Source organism: Somniosus microcephalus, chromosome 9 (genome assembly GCF_052327205.1).
Source record: "Somniosus microcephalus isolate GS21.2 chromosome 9, FLI_Smic_1.0, whole genome shotgun sequence".
Lineage (NCBI taxonomy): Eukaryota > Metazoa > Chordata > Chondrichthyes > Squaliformes > Somniosidae > Somniosus > Somniosus microcephalus.
The window spans coordinates 218,860,093-218,872,857 of NC_140995.1; the positions used below are offsets into that span (position 1 = coordinate 218,860,093).

The following is a 12,765-nucleotide window of genomic DNA, read 5'->3' on the forward strand; positions in this document are numbered from 1 at the left end:
CCAGAAACTGATTCTGGATGGCCCCTGGGTCATCTTCATCAACGGGCGGACCGTACCTCCGTTGTCGGAGGGGGTACACTGGTCCTGGTCCCAGCCTATCTAGCGGGGCCTGCTGTGCTTCCTCTACCACCTCATCCTCCATCCCCCTTTGCTGCCAGAGCGCCTGAAAGCTTGGAGCCGTGGGTGGCGGTCGTGGGACCTCTGATTCCCTGGCCGACCTTTCCCTGGGTGTTGCCTGTGGGACGGTTTTACTTGGGCTGCCAGTAAAATCCGACTGACCTGCCTTCGGGCTGATCAGACATATCATCCCCTTTGCTCTTTTTAAAGCCATATTCAAGCTTTCTATCTCTGCTCTACAAGGGCCATGATCTGCTTCCTCAAACCCTTGCTCGCAGGCCAGCTTATATGCTGCCTTTACCTCCCTAACCTTTTCCTCCTGCTCTTTTATTTCTTGTATGAGGTGAGCATTCTCCTCCCACACCCTCATCTCATTGCTCTTGGCCTCTGCAATTAGACACTTCAGGTACTCTGACTCATGCCTCGTGTGGCTTTTGCCCTCACTAAACTGAACTACCAGACGCTCTACCTTGGCCTGGTATTCCTCAGCCTCCTTTTCCCTATCCCAACTCTCTGCCCTGGCTTCCCTAAGCCTGTGGGTGACTTCCCCAAGCCTGTGGGAACCTAACCACAAACAAACCAGTGGGATAAAAAGAAACCCAATAACTGCTGTTCTCTCCAGACTCAAACCATTGTCTGCCACATCGCACACCTTGGCCGACAGTCCTGCCACGGTCGTCATTTTGTTGGAATTAGCACACACGCTAGCGGGGTTGGGGTTATTGTCTCTGGCCAGTCAGAAGCCTCTGAGCTGCTCCAGGTACCCCCGTGCGGTTTTGAAGCGCTCCCCTATTCCTGGTTCTGACCGCCGGACATATTCGGTAGCGATGTAGACAGAAAACGTGACTCGTGGTTTGGGTGCAAAACAGACCAGCATTTATTGAAACAAAAAAAAAGAAACAGCTTAAAATAATCGATACAGCACACCTGTGCCTGGTACAGCACTCTTGCTTAACGCAGTACACTTAGTGTCCACTAGAGCGCTCTTTGCTCAGTGCAACACTCCTTTATTTAAATACAGCACTTTTAAATACAGCTACTTAGTGTCCACTGAAGCACCTCTCTGCTTAGTGCAACACCCTTTTAATAGCACTTCCAATATAGAAACACCTTGCTCACTGCAGCACCTTTGCTTAGTGGCTTTTACTTAAAAACAGCACTTTAATACAGAACCCTTAGTGTCCACTGAAGCACTTCTCTGCTTAGTGCAACACCCTTTTTAATAGCAATTTTAATATAGAAACACTTTGCTCACTGCAGCACCTTTGCTTAGTGGCTTTTACTTAAAAACAGCACTTTAATACAGAACCCTTAGTGCCCACTGAAGCACTTCTCTGCTTAGTACAACACCCTTTTAATAGCACTTTCAATATAGAAACACCTTGCTCACTACAGCACCTTTGCTTAGTGGTTTTACTAAAAAAAACAGCACTTTAATACAGCTACTCTCAGTGTTCACTACAGCCTTATCTGCTAGTGCAACACTGTTAATTAAATAGGGGAAGAGAGAACGGACATAACGAGGGAAAATCGACTAAAATCACAGTTCTAACAAAATTCCCACTTAATTCCCACCCCTATATCTATTCTAAGTTGCCTTGTAATGGGCCAGAAAAATATATGCTCACCAATGAAAAACCGCTTACACCGTGCCCTGCAACCTTTGATCTTCACTGCGCCGAAGTAAAAACAACCCAGTATTTTAAAAGTAAACTGCTGGTGTTCCACTCATTTAGGCAGGCTCCCACATTGTAGAGGGCACAGAGGCGAGGCCACAGAGCGAGAGAGAGGCTTCTGAGAAGCTATTGTTTATACCCCATTTGGGGCCGAACCCTTCCCGCCCAAATCCGGATGTATCTGGGCTAAACAAAAGGGATCCAAACTGTCCCCATTGTCTGTAATGGGTTTGGATGAAATACCCATTCATTTAAACTGGGTTTTTTTTCAGTTTAAATATGTCCTCATTGTCTGTGATGGGCTTTGAATAAAGCTGCCGTGGTTTGAAAAAAAGCATGTCTACTTCCTTGATTGCTTGAGTAAGCAGAAACAAAAGTCATTGTCCTTGTGGTCGGACTGAAACCGCAGTCTCAAGTGGTTAATCCTTTGTGTAAACATTGTAGCAGTTTCTGTAAACACATCGATTGTCTGCTGCAGGGAGGGGAACTCCCTGAACTGCCGTTGATTGGCAGTTTGACTGCTCCATTGAACCTTTTTCACAGACACAGCAGGCTGCCTTTTCAAGTCCTTTTTGTCTTCTGCCACGCGGCCTGGTGGCCATTTTCATCCCTGGATTTTTAAGGGTATATTACCCAGGTATTCTTTAATCAAAAAAATCAATCTTCGGAACTGTAGGAAATTTCAAAATTATTGCGAAATCCCTACACACCTTAGGAAGCATATATTGGCCTTGGAGGGAGTGCAGTGTAGTTTTCCCAGAATGATACCCGGACTTCACGGGTTATGTTGCGAGCAAAGATTATATAAATTAAGGTTGTATTCCCTAGAATTTAGAAGGTTAAGAGGTGATCAGACTGAAGTTTTCAGGATATTAAGGGGAACAGATAGGATAGATAGAGAGAAACTATTTCTGCTGGTTGGGGATTCTAGGACTAGGGGGCATAGTCTAAAAATTAGAGCCAGACCTTTCAGGAGTGAAATTAGGAAACACTTGTACACACAAAGGGTGGTAGAAGTTTGGAACTCTCTTCCACAAATGGCAATTGATACTAGATCAATTGTTAATTTTAAATCAGAGATTGATAACATTTTGTTAACCAAAGCTATTAAGGGATATGGGGCAAGGTCGGGTATATGGAGTTAAATCGCAGATCAGCCATGATCTCATTGAATGACGAAACAGGCTCAAGGGGCTGAACGGCCTGCTCCTGTTCCTATGTTCCTCCACAAACTTACAAAAGTAAATTGGACATTTATTTGAAAGAGAACTTAATTGCAGTGCTATTGGGAAGAAGTTGGGGATGTGGAAGTAAATTGAACAGCTCTTTCAAAGAGACACGAAGAGCCAAATGGCCTCCCTCTGTGTCTGTAGGATTCAATAAACACAAGCCGTTGTTGGTATATATTGTGAGCAGTCACACTCCGGCCTAAATGGAAAGAATATTTTTTTTAAGTCTGTATTGAAGATGAGAGTCAAGAACACCGCCTAGAAGGTGGAATCGAGCCACTCTGTCGTTAGACAGCTGCAGGTTTGAAGCCTGCACCCCAGACCACTGAGGTTCATCCAAACATTGTACTTAACTCACTCCATCAATATATAAACCACTGACAAGGTCATCACATTTAACTTGTGGTGATTTGTTTTTTCTCTCTGACGCATTCATTCGACACATCGTCAAATCACAACAGTTAAAATGGAATTTCATGTCAAGCTATGAAGCGATTTGGGATGTTTTACTCCGTTGAAGGCGCTATATAAATGCAAGTTGTTGTTGTTATCATGTCCATTACTAATATCACAAAGCAAGATTTCAACCCATTGATTCTGGGTTACAAACAACTGGGAAATAGCTCCACAAACAATCATACAAGATTCTAGACTTAGGTAAGGCCGACTTTCAATGGGATAAGGCAAAGACTGTTCACAGTAAACTGGGCAAATCTGTCACTGGGTAATATGACAGAAGATCAGTGGAAGATGTTTAAAAAAGAAATTTAACGTGATACAGAACCAGTTTATACCCCTGAGGGGCAAGAGATCTACTTGCCAAAAAACCCCAGCCGTGGACAACTAAAGAGGTAAAGGACAGAATAAAACTAAAGGAAAGGGCAAACAAAAATAGCACAGATCCTGGCCAATGGGAAAGATACAAAGAACAGCAAAGGGTTACAAAACATACAGCAAGAGCTACAAAAAGGGAGTATGAAAAGAAACTTGCAAGGGATTTCAAAATTAATACAAAATATATTTATCGTTACATCAAGAAAAAGAGAGTGGTCAGGAGCAATGTTGGCCCCTTAAAAACTGCAAGTGGTGATATTTTCAATGACAATGGGGAAACAGCGGACACATTGAATAATTACTTTGCGTCAGTATTTAGAGTAAAAGAAGAGGATAGCATGCTGGAAATCCCAAAGAAACTAATATTGAATCGGGAACAGGGACTCAATAAAATTAATGTAAGTAAAATAACAGTAATGAAGAAAATAATGGCACTAAAGTGTGACAAATCCCCAGGGCCAGATGGTTTCCACCCCAGGGGTTTTAAAGGAAGTAGGTGAGCACATTACAGATGCCCTAACTATAGTCTTCCAAAGTTCTCTCGATTCAGGAACCGTCCCTTTAGATTGGAAAATTGCGCATGTCACTCCACTTTTTAAGAATGGCGAGAGAGGGAAACCCGGGAATTATAGACCAGTTAGCCGAACATTTGTTGTCAGGAAGTTGCTGGAGTCTATAATTAAGGATAGGGTGACTGAACACCTCACTAATTTTCAGTTGAGCCAGCATGGATTTGTGAAAGGTAGGTCATGCCTGACAAACCTGATGGAATTTTTTGAGGTGGTGACTAAAGTAGTGGACAGGGAATGTCTATGGATGTTATTTATATGGACTTCCAGAAGACATTTGATAAAGTCCCACATAAGAGACTGTTAACTAAGGTAGTAGCCCACAGAATTGAGGGCAAGTTATTGACCTGGTTAGGAAATTGGCTGAGCGGCAGGAGACAGGCAGTAGGGATAATGGGTAGGTAATCAAATTGGCAAGATGTGACTAGTGGTGTCCTGCAGGGATCTGTATTGGGGCCTCAACTATTCACAATATTTATTAACGACTTAGATGATGGCATAGAAAGTCATATATCTAAATTTGCCAATGACACAAAGATAGGCGGCCTTGTGAGCAGTCTAGATGGAAGTATAAAATTACAAAGGGATATTGATAGGTTAAGTGAATGGGCAAAACTGTGGCAAATGGATTTCAATGTAAGCAAAGGTGAGGGCATCCACTTAGCACCTAAAAGGGATAGAACAGGATACTTTCTAAATGGTGAAAAGCTAAAAACAGAGGAGGTAGAAAGAGACGTGGGGTCCAGGTACATAGATCATTAAAATGTCATGAACAGGTACAGAAAATAATCAAAAAGGCTAATGGAATGCTGGCCTTTATATCTAGAGGACTAGAGTACAAGGGGGTAGAAGTTATGCTGCAGCTGTACAAAACCCTGGTTAGATAGAACCTGGAGTACTGTGAGCATTTCGGGGCACCACACCTTTGGAAGGATATTGTGAAGGAATAAGTCATATAAACTATTCAGAAAAATACACTATCTTAGGAAAGCATTCTAGCCTTATTAAAACATGTCAAACTGGGTTTGGAAATTTAGAAACCTAACTATGAAATAGTTATGAAAGAATTCTGGCTATTGAGATAAGACAGTTGTTGATCCTGAATAAATAACCTTATTGAAACAGAAGGTGCATGGCTCCGACAGGCTCACCTTTGGGAACAAATACAATGGTTTACCCTGGATGAGGTGTTCTAATTTAAACTTTGTAAAGATGGCACATAAGATAAGGAACATCTGCCCTCGTAAAGATGACATAAAATAAGGAACACCTGCCTTTCACACCGTTTTTATATGGTGACCCTAGAACACATGGAGATGAGACAAGATTCTGGCTGATGTAGCAGTAAGAATTGCAGACTTCAGCTGAGAGATAAATAGGGATAATTGACTTGCATCAGCAGAAACGTTAAAAGAAATACCACTGGAAAAGGGTATAAATATTGAAGTTTCAAATGCGTTATCAGACTAGCTTTAATCGGGCAAAGTGATTCTCGGCTTCAGAGGCGGCTCTGTAATCTACCACTCTTTGTACCTTGGGGATCAAAGGTATTTGAGATTGATGGATATCCTGTATAAAAAACTTTAAAAACTATAACACTGTAGCGAAGTTAAGATTTAAAAGTAAGATTCTCTGTTAAAAGATAGTATTTTTTCTCTTTTTAGAATTGTTAATGTTGCGATTGACTGATTCACCAACTGTAAATAGCATGTTGGTTCTTTAATAAATCTCTATATATTTTTAGAATTGTCTCACATAAGTCTTCTGTATCAAAAACTCGCGAAGTCAATCTCTGTACACTCTTTGGTGAAGAGTTACAGAACTCTGAGGGAGTTCTCTGGACCTCATAATATCCGGGATGTTACAGTCTAAATAAACTTATTAAAAGTGCTATCTGGAGGACGGTAACATTCTCAGGTTGTTCCTTTCCTTTCGGGAGTGATAGCCCGGACCTTTGGACCCAATTAAGTGTTTTTAGGATTTGGCTACCTCAAACTTTAGTTGAAAGTGAACGTCCGAGAAATATGCCTGATCCGGGGTAGCCCGAAAGAGGCTAGGACTAGTAAATATCCATTCAGGATATATTGGCCTTGGAGGGAGTGCAGCGTAGGTTTACCAGATTGATTCCCAGACTTCAGGGGTAATGTTACGAAGAAAGATTACACAAATTAAGATTGTATTCACTAGAATTTAGAAGGTTCAGGGGTGATCTGATCCAAGTTTTCAGGGTATTAAGGGGAACAGATAGGGTAGATAGAGAGAAACTATTTCTGCTGGTTGGGGATTCTAGGACTAGGGGGCATAGTCTAAAAATTAGAGCCAGACCTTTCAGGAGTGAAGTTAAGAAACACTTGTACACACAAAGTGTGGTAGAAGTTTGGAACTCTATTCCTCAAACGGCAATTGATACTAGATCAATTGTTAATTTTAAATCGGGGATGGATAAATTTTTGTTAACCAAAGCTATTAAGGGATATGGGGCAAAGGCGGGTATATGGAGTTAGATCGCAGATCAGCCATGATCTCATTGAATGGCAGAACAGGCTCAATGAGCTGAATGGCCTACTCCTGTTCCTATACAAAATTACAAAAGTCAATTCAACATGCACTCGAAAGAGAACTTACTTGCAGTGTTATTGAGAAAAAGCTGGGATTGTGGGACTAAATTGGGCAGCTCTTTCAAATGCCCTCCTTCTGTGTCTGTAAGATTCAATGATTCGATAAACACAAACTGTAGTTGGTATATATTGTGAGCAGTCACACGCCGGCCTAAATGGAAATAATTTTTGTTTTAAAGTCTGTATTGAAGATGAGAGTCAAGAACACCGCCTGGAAGGTGGAATCGAGCCACTCTGTCGCTAGACAGCTACAGGTTTGAAGCCTGCACCCCAGACCACTGAGGTTCATCCAGGCATTGTATTTAACTCACTCCATCAATATATAAACCACTGACAAGGTCATCACATTTAACTTGTGGTGATTTGTTTTTTCTCTCTGACGCATTCATTCGACACATCGTCAAATCACAACAGTTAAAATGGAATTTCATGTCAATCTATGAAGCGATTTGGGATGTTTTACTCCGTTGAAGGCGCTATATAAATGCAAGTTGTTGTTGTTATCATGTCCATTACTAATATCACAAAGCAAGATTTCAACCCATTGATTCTGGGTTACAAACAACTGGGAACACAAACAATCATACAAGATTCTAGACTTAGGTAAGGCCGACTTTCAATGGGATAAGGCAAAGACTGTCCACAGTAAACTGGGCAAATCTGTCACTGGGTAATATGACAGAAGATCAGTGGAAGATGTTTAAAAAAGAAATTTAACGTGATACAGAACCAGTTTATACCCCTGAGGGGCAAGAGATCTACTTGCCAAAAAAACCCAGCCGTGGACAACTAAAGAGGTAAAGGACAGAATAAAACTAAAGGAAAGGGCAAACAAAAATAGCACAGATCCTGGCCAATGGGAAAGATACAAAGAACAGCAAAGGGTTACAAAACATACAGCAAGAGCTACAAAAAGGGAGTATGAAAAGAAACTTGCAAGGGATTTCAAAATTAATACAAAATATATTTATCGTTACATCAAGAAAAAGAGAGTGGTCAGGAGCAATGTTGGCCCCTTAAAAACTGCAAGTGGTGATATTTTCAATGACAATGGGGAAACAGCGGACACATTGAATAATTACTTTGCGTCAGTATTTAGAGTAAAAGAAGAGGATAGCATGCTGGAAATCCCAAAGAAACTAATATTGAATCGGGAACAGGGACTCAATAAAATTAATGTAAGTAAAATAACAGTAATGAAGAAAATAATGGCACTAAAGTGTGACAAATCCCCAGGGCCAGATGGTTTCCACCCCAGGGGTTTTAAAGGAAGTAGGTGAGCACATTACAGATGCCCTAACTATAGTCTTCCAAAGTTCTCTCGATTCAGGAACCGTCCCTTTAGATTGGAAAATTGCGCATGTCACTCCACTTTTTAAGAATGGCGAGAGAGGGAAACCCGGGAATTATAGACCAGTTAGCCGAACATTTGTTGTCAGGAAGTTGCTAGAGTCTATAATTAAGGATAGGGTGACTGAACACCTCGCTAATTTTCAGTTGAGCCAGCATGGATTTGTGAAAGGTAGGTCATGCCTGACAAACCTGATGGAATTTTTTGAGGTGGTGACTAAAGTAGTGGACAGGGAATGTCTATGGATGTTATTTATATGGACTTCCAGAAGACATTTGATAAAGTCCCACATAAGAGACTGTTAACTAAGGTAGTAGCCCACAGAATTGAGGGCAAGTTATTGACCTGGTTAGGAAATTGGCTGAGCGGCAGGAGACAGGCAGTAGGGATAATGGGTAGGTAATCAAATTGGCAGGATGTGACTAGTGGTGTCCTGCAGGGATCTGTATTGGGGCCTCAACTATTCACAATATTTATTAACGACTTAGATGATGGCATAGAAAGTCATATATCTAAATTTGCCAATGACACAAAGATAGGCGGCCTTGTGAGCAGTCTAGATGGAAGTATAAAATTACAAAGGGATATTGATAGGTTAAGTGAATGGGCAAAACTGTGGCAAATGGATTTCAATGTAAGCAAAGGTGAGGGCATCCACTTAGCACCTAAAAGGGATAGAACAGGATACTTTCTAAATGGTGAAAAGCTAAAAACAGAGGAGGTAGAAAGAGACGTGGGGTCCAGGTACATAGATCATTAAAATGTCATGAACAGGTACAGAAAATAATCAAAAAGGCTAATGGAATGCTGGCCTTTATATCTAGAGGACTAGAGTACAAGGGGGTAGAAGTTATGCTGCAGCTGTACAAAACCCTGGTTAGATAGAACCTGGAGTACTGTGAGCATTTCGGGGCACCACACCTTTGGAAGGATATTGTGAAGGAATAAGTCATATAAACTATTCAGAAAAATACACTATCTTAGGAAAGCATTCTAGCCTTATTAAAACATGACAAACTGGGTTTGGAAATTTAGAAACCTAACTATGAAATAGTTATGAAAGAATTCTGGCTATTGAGATAAGACAGTTGTTGATCCTGAATAAATAACCTTATTGAAACAGAAGGTGCATGGCTCCGACAGGCTCACCTTTGGGAACAAATACAATGGTTTACCCTGGATGAGGTGTTCTAATTTAAACTTTGTAAAGATGGCACATAAGATAAGGAACATCTGCCCTCGTAAAGATGACATAAAATAAGGAACACCTGCCTTTCACACCGTTTTTATATGGTGACCCTAGAACACATGGAGATGAGACAAGATTCTGGCTGATGTAGCAGTAAGAATTGCAGACTTCAGCTGAGAGATAAATAGGGATAATTGACTTGCATCAGCAGAAACGTTAAAAGAAATACCACTGGAAAAGGGTATAAATATTGAAGTTTCAAATGCGTTATCAGACTAGCTTTAATCGGGCAAAGTGATTCTCGGCTTCAGAGGCGGCTCTGTAATCTACCACTCTTTGTACCTTGGGGATCAAAGGTATTTGAGATTGATGGATATCCTGTATAAAAAACTTTAAAAACTATAACACTGTAGCGAAGTTAAGATTTAAAAGTAAGATTCTCTGTTAAAAGATAGTATTTTTTCTCTTTTTAGAATTGTTAATGTTGCGATTGACTGATTCACCAACTGTAAATAGCATGTTGGTTCTTTAATAAATCTCTATATATTTTTAGAATTGTCTCACATAAGTCTTCTGTATCAAAAACTCGTGAAGTCAATCTCTGTACACTCTTTGGTGAAGAGTTACAGAACTCTGAGGGAGTTCTCTGGACCTCATAATATCCGGGATGTTACAGTCTAAATAAACTTATTAAAAGTGCTATCTGGAGGACGGTAACATTCTCAGGTTGTTCCTTTCCTTTCGGGAGTGATAGCCCGGACCTTTGGACCCAATTAAGTGTTTTTAGGATTTGGCTACCTCAAACTTTAGTTGAAAGTGAACGTCCGAGAAATATGCCTGATCCGGGGTAGCCCGAAAGAGGCTAGGACTAGTAAATATCCATTCAGGATATATTGGCCTTGGAGGGAGTGCAGCGTAGGTTTACCAGATTGATTCCCAGACTTCAGGGGTAATGTTACGAAGAAAGATTACACAAATTAAGATTGTATTCACTAGAATTTAGAAGGTTCAGGGGTGATCTGATCCAAGTTTTCAGGGTATTAAGGGGAACAGATAGGGTAGATAGAGAGAAACTATTTCTGCTGGTTGGGGATTCTAGGACTAGGGGGCATAGTCTAAAAATTAGAGCCAGACCTTTCAGGAGTGAAGTTAAGAAACACTTGTACACACAAAGTGTGGTAGAAGTTTGGAACTCTATTCCTCAAACGGCAATTGATACTAGATCAATTGTTAATTTTAAATCGGGGATGGATAAATTTTTGTTAACCAAAGCTATTAAGGGATATGGGGCAAAGGCGGGTATATGGAGTTAGATCGCAGATCAGCCATGATCTCATTGAATGGCAGAACAGGCTCAATGAGCTGAATGGCCTACTCCTGTTCCTATACAAAATTACAAAAGTCAATTCAACATGCACTCGAAAGAGAACTTACTTGCAGTGTTATTGAGAAAAAGCTGGGATTGTGGGACTAAATTGGGCAGCTCTTTCAAATGCCCTCCTTCTGTGTCTGTAAGATTCAATGATTCGATAAACACAAACTGTTGTTGGTATATATTGTGAGCAGTCACACGCCGGCCTAAATGGAAATAATTTTTGTTTTAAAGTCTGTATTGAAGATGAGAGTCAAGAACACCGCCTGGAAGGTGGAATCGAGCCACTCTGTCGCTAGACAGCTACAGGTTTGAAGCCTGCACCCCAGACCACTGAGGTTCATCCAGGCATTGTATTTAACTCACTCCATCAATATATAAACCACTGACAAGGTCATCACATTTAACTTGTGGTGATTTGTTTTTTCTCTCTGACGCATTCATTCGACACATCGTCAAATCACAACAGTTAAAATGGAATTTCATGTCAAGCTATGAAGCGATTTGGGATGTTTTACTCCGTTGAAGGCGCTATATAAATGCAAGTTGTTGTTGTTATCATGTCCATTACTAATATCACAAAGCAAGATTTCAACCCATTGATTCTGGGTTACAAACAACTGGGAAATAGCTCCACAAACAATCATACAAGATTCTAGACTTAGGTAAGGCCGACTTTCAATGGGATAAGGCAAAGACTGTCCACAGTAAACTGGGCAAATCTGTCACTGGGTAATATGACAGAAGATCAGTGGAAGATGTTTAAAAAAGAAATTTAACGTGATACAGAACCAGTTTATACCCCTGAGGGGCAAGAGATCTACTTGCCAAAAAAACCCAGCCGTGGACAACTAAAGAGGTAAAGGACAGAATAAAACTAAAGGAAAGGGCAAACAAAAATAGCACAGATCCTGGCCAATGGGAAAGATACAAAGAACAGCAAAGGGTTACAAAACATACAGCAAGAGCTACAAAAAGGGAGTATGAAAAGAAACTTGCAAGGGATTTCAAAATTAATACAAAATATATTTATCGTTACATCAAGAAAAAGAGAGTGGTCAGGAGCAATGTTGGCCCCTTAAAAACTGCAAGTGGTGATATTTTCAATGACAATGGGGAAACGGCAGACACATTGAATAATTACTTTGCGTCAGTATTTAGAGTAAAAGAAGAGGACAGCATGCTGGAAATCCCAAAGAAACTAATATTGAATCGGGAACAGGGACTCAATAAAATTAATGTAAGTAAAATAACAGTAATGAAGAAAATAATGGCACTAAAGTGTGACAAATCCCCAGGGCCAGATGGTTTCCACCCCAGGGGTTTTAAAGGAAGTAGGTGAGCACATTACAGATGCCCTAACTATAGTCTTCCAAAGTTCTCTCGATTCAGGAACCGTCCCTTTAGATTGGAAAATTGCGCATGTCACTCCACTTTTTAAGAATGGCGAGAGAGGGAAACCCGGGAATTATAGACCAGTTAGCCGAACATTTGTTGTCAGGAAGTTGCTAGAGTCTATAATTAAGGATAGGGTGACTGAACACCTCGCTAATTTTCAGTTGAGCCAGCATGGATTTGTGAAAGGTAGGTCATGCCTGACAAACCTGATGGAATTTTTTGAGGTGGTGACTAAAGTAGTGGACAGGGAATGTCTATGGATGTTATTTATATGGACTTCCAGAAGACATTTGATAAAGTCCCACATAAGAGACTGTTAACTAAGGTAGTAGCCCACAGAATTGAGGGCAAGTTATTGACCTGGTTAGGAAATTGGCTGAGCGGCAGGAGACAGGCAGTAGGGATAATGGGT

The 12,765-nt window shown here is 40.8% G+C and overlaps 3 non-coding genes across 3 annotated transcripts; all 3 read right to left on the reverse strand.

Annotated features, from left to right (window-relative positions):
* Positions 1-3,277: 3,277 nt before the first annotated feature.
* trnastop-uca (transfer RNA opal suppressor (anticodon UCA)) lies at positions 3,278-3,364 on the reverse strand. The gene has a single exon. It is a non-coding gene; the product is annotated as a tRNA-Sec (tRNA).
* A 3,887-nt stretch (positions 3,365-7,251) lies between these two features.
* trnastop-uca (transfer RNA opal suppressor (anticodon UCA)) lies at positions 7,252-7,338 on the reverse strand. Its single transcript has one exon. It is a non-coding gene; the product is annotated as a tRNA-Sec (tRNA).
* A 3,880-nt stretch (positions 7,339-11,218) lies between these two features.
* trnastop-uca (transfer RNA opal suppressor (anticodon UCA)) lies at positions 11,219-11,305 on the reverse strand. The gene has a single exon. It is a non-coding gene; the product is annotated as a tRNA-Sec (tRNA).
* Positions 11,306-12,765: the final 1,460 nt, after the last annotated feature.